The sequence below is a fragment of the Chiloscyllium punctatum genome, chromosome 15 (genome assembly GCF_047496795.1).
Source record: "Chiloscyllium punctatum isolate Juve2018m chromosome 15, sChiPun1.3, whole genome shotgun sequence".
Lineage (NCBI taxonomy): Eukaryota > Metazoa > Chordata > Chondrichthyes > Orectolobiformes > Hemiscylliidae > Chiloscyllium > Chiloscyllium punctatum.
Genome location: NC_092753.1, coordinates 19,364,865 through 19,371,377, shown reverse-complemented (window position 1 = coordinate 19,371,377; position 6,513 = coordinate 19,364,865).

The window sequence follows — 6,513 nt, the reverse complement described above, 5'->3', positions numbered from 1 at the left end:
AACCGGCTGGCAGATGAGGAAGCCAAGCGGGCAGCGGTCGAAAAATCCGTCCAATTGTTAACGTTAATACCGTTGAGGGAAGGGCTCGCTAAACAACCCGTCTTCACCCAGGGGGAGATTGATAAAATGGTTCAATTGGGTGCCCGGCTAGATACTAACGGGAAGTGGACGTTTTCTGATGGGAGACAAGTACTGAACAAACAGATCACCCGGGGTATTCTGCACCGATTACACCATCAGACCCACTGGGGGGTGCAAGCCATGTGTGACACGATCCTGAGAGACTATGTATGCAGGGGTATATACACATTAGCCCAACAAGAGGTAGTCGGATGCCCCACTTGCCGGCGTATTAACAAGAAAGCCATGCATTCTATGCCAGCCGGTGGTCAGCCCCTCGCAATTAGGCCATTCCAAAAGATCCAAGTCGACTTTACAGAATTACCCCCAGTACAGAGATGGAAATATCTGCTAGTAATAGTAGACCATTTCACTCACTGGGTAGAGGCTTTCCCAACTGCCAAAGACGATGCACCAACCGTGGCCCGACTGTTGTTAGAGAACATAATCCCGAGACATGGCATAACGGAATCTATCGACTCCGACTGCGGGACACATTTTATTTCTAAGCTACACCATTTGATCTGTACTGCCCTGGGTATCCAATGGAAATTCCATGCACCCTGGCATCCTCAGAGTTCGGGTCGGGTTAAGAGAATGAATGGCACGCTCAAGACCCAATTGACTAAGCTGGTGTTAGAAACTAAGTTACCTTGGCCGAAGTGCCTTCCCATTGCCCTATTGAGGATACGTACGGCACCTCGCCGGGATGTCGGGGTTTCCCCCAATGAAAGGCGGTGCGGATTACCATATTGGAGTAAGGTTGATGGATGTCCCACTCTACAAGGGGGAGATGTATTTGTCAGAAACTATTTACTGGCCTTATCCCGTTCTTTTGCACAACTCCGGAGGAAGGGTCTCCTGGCTCAGACTCCGCCGCTCGACTTCCTCTTGCAAAAGGTGGAGCCTGGAGATTGGGTACTTGTTAAGACCTGGAAGGCCGAAAAGCTCCAGCCGCGGTGGGAAGGACCGTTCCTGGTTCTGTTAACAACTGAAGCAGCTGTTCGGACGAAAGAGAAGGGGTGGGTCCACGCATCAAGGATAAAGGGGCCTGTTCCGCCTGAAGGAGAAAGCACTTGGACATGTGAGCAAGGGGACAAGCCGTTGGTGGTAAAACTGAAAAGACAGCGATAATGAACTCTACTTGGACTGTATTGGTGGGGATATTGATCAGTTTACTCCTGTATGTGGGGGAGGACGAGGGGAGATGTGACAAATGTCGGTCTACAGTAAGGCTCGGGATTCGAATCTACTCGGGATCATTTGTGTCTCACTCCCATGTGGACGATTGGTGTTACGATGTGAGTGCACGACACGAATGTTGGGAGGGTGGAAGACCCTATTATCAGGTGTATAATAAGGAAACGGTGGCAAAATCCGTGGATGCCCTATAAATGACCGCTGGGTGTGTGTTCGCAAAACTGGGAGGTGGGGCCTATCCTCCGTGTTGCTCAGGGAGCAGGTTGACAGAGTCAAGGAGGCCAAGATACAGAACACTGATCGGGGGTTGGGGAAAGAGCAAGACCGTCAAGGAACCGTCGTGGTCTCTAAAGTGCCATCTGTATACGAAGAGGTAGAAGAAAAGATTGAACTCCCTGATGTAATACAAAAGCTGTTTATTGATCTCACCTCTAGAATAGCCACTGTTTTAAATGTTAGCAATTGCTGGGTTTGTGGGGGGCCACATATGTCAGAACAATGGCCGTGGACTGGTCAAAGCTTAGACATATGGGAATTGCTGCAAACCACTTGGACTCATGTCAACGAAAGGAAAAGCCAGGGGTTGAGACTGACAAACAGCCCTGAGGGCCAGTTCTGTGTTGAAGGCAAGGGGACCGTGGAGGTAGGGATTAGTCCCTGTCAGAATGTATTGGACGCGACCACGCGAGTATGGTGGCCTGAAGATATTACTTGGTACATTGCAAACCGAGGTCATGGAAATTGCGTTCCATTACGTACTGATTCCTCCTCTGACGAGCTGGGGGCTGATTACTGGAATTGCAGTGGTCCTGGTCCTTATGAGGGCATCCCTGGGGTGAAGGAACTGCGGGATGACGTTGTGAGGCAGGGAGGGCCTGCTCCAGATGGCCTATTTTGGATATGCGGTAATCAGGCATACTCCAAACTGCCCATGGGATGGGCTGGGGTATGCTTCCTGGGTCTAATACGACCTGCGTTCTTCCTATTACCCCGGAAGGAAGGCGACGATTTGGGAATTAAACTCTTTGACTCCCTCCGTAGGTCGCCAAGGGATATCCAAGTCGGTGAATGGGGGGATGCGTGGCCACCGGCCCAGATTATTGAATACTACGGGCCAGCTACATGGGCACAGGACGGATCATGGGGATACCGTACTCCTATCTATATGTTAAATCGAATTATCAGGCTCCAAGCAGTCGTAGAGGTTATTACTAACTGGACTGCCCTGGCCCTGGAGTTGCTGGCTAAGCAGCAGGATCAGATGAGGGCTGCTATATATCAAAACCGACTTGCCTTGGATTGTCTGTTGGCCTCGGAGGGGGGCGTGTGCGGGAGATTTAACCTGACTAACTGCTGTCTAGAAATTGACGATAATGGTAAAGTGGTTTTGAAAATTTCCGATGAAATTCGGAAATTGGCCCATGTGCCAGTACAATCCTGGCGTCCTCTTAGTGGCATCGGATAGTGGGATGGTCTCCTGGGTGGCAGTTGGTGGCGCACGGCGTTGCTGGTGGTTGGGGGGGGCATGATGCTTCTCCTCATATTACCCTGCCTAACCCCCTGTATTCAGTTTTTAATTCAGAAAAATATTTCCCAACTCCAGGCAGTGGCGGTTCCACAACATGGGACACAGGAACTTAAGGTGCTGTTGCTGCGAAAGACCAAGGATTTCCTGGGCCCTTGAGGAGGGGAGGCTTATCTTGGTCAGGCACATCTTAAAAAGAGAAAGGGTGGAATTGTGAGAGGCAATTTCGGTTCAAACAATTAAGATGTGCCTGACCCAACAGGCTGCTCTATAATAAAAGACAAGACTTTTGCTTCTTTTCTAAAACATTTTGTATACTCAAAAGTGGGATAATTTAAATTGTGCAAATGCTGACATTTTGTGAGCAGAGTAAAAACAAGTCCTTGATTGATGAAACCATGAACACAGACAGGGAAGAATGAGTCCTTCACTGATAAGACTGCAGGATAGAAAAACAACTCGAGAGACATCTGCTACAGATTGATACAGAGACATCTGCTACAGATTGATAAGACCGCTAGCACAGACAGAGAAGAATAAGTCTTTGACTGATAAGACTACAGGGTAAAAAAAACAACAACTCTGGAGACATTTGTTGCAGACTTTGTGATAAGGGTGCAAAATGGAGAATAATGACGGTTTAAGAATGTGAACCTCGTGGCTCGTTAGAGCCAAGGAGGGGAGGGACTTGTGCTGTATATAATGAGAAACTTTGTAAGCCTCTGGGCGCCTTTTTCTCAGAAGGGTGCCCAACTCTGCAGACTTGTAAATAAACCTTTGTTTTCCTGAATTTGTCCAGAGCGATTATTAAGAAGCGATTTTCGTTTCTAACAACCAGGTTATAGTCCAAAAGGTTTAATTGGAAGCACGCTCCTTCCAATTAAAGCTGTTGGACTATAACCTGGTGGTGTGTGATTTTTAACTGTGTGAGACAGGCTGTGTGCCAATTCTTGATTGCGCGTTTGTGCTTCTGTACATGTGAGTGAGTTTGTAAGCATGTGTGCTTTTTTGATTGTGCAACTCCATGCACGTGTTTAGATTAGATTCCCTACAGTGTGGAAACAGGCGATTTGGCCCAACAAGTCCACACTGACCCTCTGAAGAGTAACCCACCCTCCTCTGACAAACTCACCTTACACTATGGTCCATTCACCTGACCGACACATCTTTGGATTGTGGGAGAAAACCAGAGCAAACCCACACAGACACAGGGAGAATGCGCAAACACCACACAGACAGTTGCCCAGGGCTGGGATCGAACCTGGTACACTGGTGCTGTGAGGCAGAAGTGTCAACCACTGAGCCACATGTGAGCACAGGAGTACATCTGCATGTGTGAATGCAAGCTTGAATTTGTGTGTATACATGTGCTTTTGCTTGAGCATGAATGAGTACATGTGAGTGTATTATTGTCTGTGAGTGTCTGAGTGTATGGGTGTGTGTGACAGAGTTTGGGTGTGAGTGACTCTGTGAGTGTGAGGGAGTTTGCATGTCTGTGTCTATTTACTTGTTTGTGTGTGGAGAAACGGAGTAAATAGTCGGATTTGTGAAGTATTTGTTGTAGGTTTGTTGGGTGGCATGGTGGCACAGTGGTTAGCACTGCTGCTTCACAGCGCTAGAGACTCAGGTTCAATCCCTGTATCAGGAGACTCTGTGTGTGGCTTTTGCACATTCTCCCTGTGTCTGGGTGGGTTTATAGCAGTTTCCTCCCACTCCCTAAAAAAATGTGTAGGTCAGGTGAATTAGCTGTGCTAAATTGCCCATGGTGAAGGGGTGAAGGGGTGAAGGGAGGGGGGTGGGTCGTGGGTCGGTGTGGACTTCTTGGGCCGAAGGGCCTGTTTCCACACTGCAAGTAATCTAGTTTTTCTACAAATCCGGACGACACAAGTTTCCATACAAAGGGAGATGCTTTATTATCAGACAGACAGTGAGAGATTCTCAGTGACACAAAAGAAGTCGTGTAGCTACTTGTGGTGGTACTTTGCAACGAATCTCTGCTCCACACACGGAGGCAGGATATTTTATAGGAATAATACAGAGGTCGACAAGTCACATGGTTGATTGCTGTTACATTGTTTAAGACAGGTAATTACAATTTTACAATGTCCAGTGATTGCCAATTTCCTGTGATAACTAGCGAATGGTTTACAGGGACTGGTTATTGTATTCTTCATCAGCATATGTTGATGGGTAGAGATTTAGACAGAAGGATTTTGCTTTGTTCTCATTGTTGGATTCACACACCTATGTTTATAGGTAGGGGACACATAATAATGGGAACAGGAGGCAGTTAATAAGGTTATGGCCAAGGCTATCAGTCTTATCCAGGGAAGACAAACACCTTTGCCTGAGGCTGGAAGTGAAATCCACATGTATGGCTCCAGAGGATTCGGTTCTCCGGGAGTCAGCCAGCAGTGGAATGCTTAACCCTTGAGTTCCCAGAATGTCAGAAAAAAGAAGTAAAAATGGAACTCCTTCTTTTCTGGCTTTCTAACTTCCTCACATTTGTGACATTTATCACATTTCTCTCACTCAAAAGATGTTGCCAGAAATGATGAGTTTTTGCAGAATATTGTGTATCCTGATTGGTTCTGGTCTCCAACAGGTTTTTTTTTGTTTTTCATTCTGTAACAGACCAATTTGTTTACATTTAATTCCAGTATAGGCTTCAAAAGAAAATCAACAATCGACTTATCAATAAAATGGGCTGAAAGTTAATATAAATTAGGTCATGATTGTCATTCTGATGCAAAGTATGTGTTTGGTATCTCCCCATCTCCTGCAGCTCCACACAAAGGCTGCCTTGCTGATCTTTAAGGGACCCTATTCTCTCCCTAGTTACCCTTTTGTCCTTAATGTATTTGTAGAATCCCTTTTTGATTCTCCTTAACCCTATTTGCCAAAACTATCCCATGTCCCATTTTTGCCCTCCTGATTTCCCTCTTAAGTATACTCCGACTGCCTTTATACCCTTCTAGGGATTCATTGGATTTCACCTGTCATATGCTTCCTTCTTTTTCTGAACTAAAACCTCAGTCCAGTGTTCCTGACACCTGCCAACCTTGTCTTTCACTCTAATAGGTACATACTGTCTCTGGACTATCATTATCTCATTTTTGAAGGCTTCCCATTTTCCAGCCGTCCCTCTACCAACGAACATCCGCCCCCTAATCAACTTTTGAAAGTTCTTGCCTCATACCATCAAAATTGGCCTTCCTCCAATTTAGAATTTTAACTTTCAGATCTGTTCTATCCTTTTCTATCATGACTTTAAGACTGATGAGGAGGTGCCTGTGTTGGACTAGGGTAGACAATGTTTAAAAATCACATAACATCAGGTTATAGTCCAACAAGTTTATTTGGAGGCACTAGCTTTCGGAGCACCGCTCCATCATCAGGTAGATAGTGGGGCAGGATCATAAGACTTAGAATTTATAGCAAAAGATCATCGTATCATGCAACTGATACGACATATTGAGCAAACCTAGATTGCTGTTAAATTTTTCATCTTGCAGATTTCGGTTCATTAATTTGTAAATCCCAGAACTTCATTTAAGTCACATTCTCGAGATGACTAAGGTTTTATTTTAAAAAAGGTGATATCTCAGCTCAGATAATGCATTAAAGGTGTGAGGTTAGAGTCTGTCTGTATCCCAATCTTGAGTCAG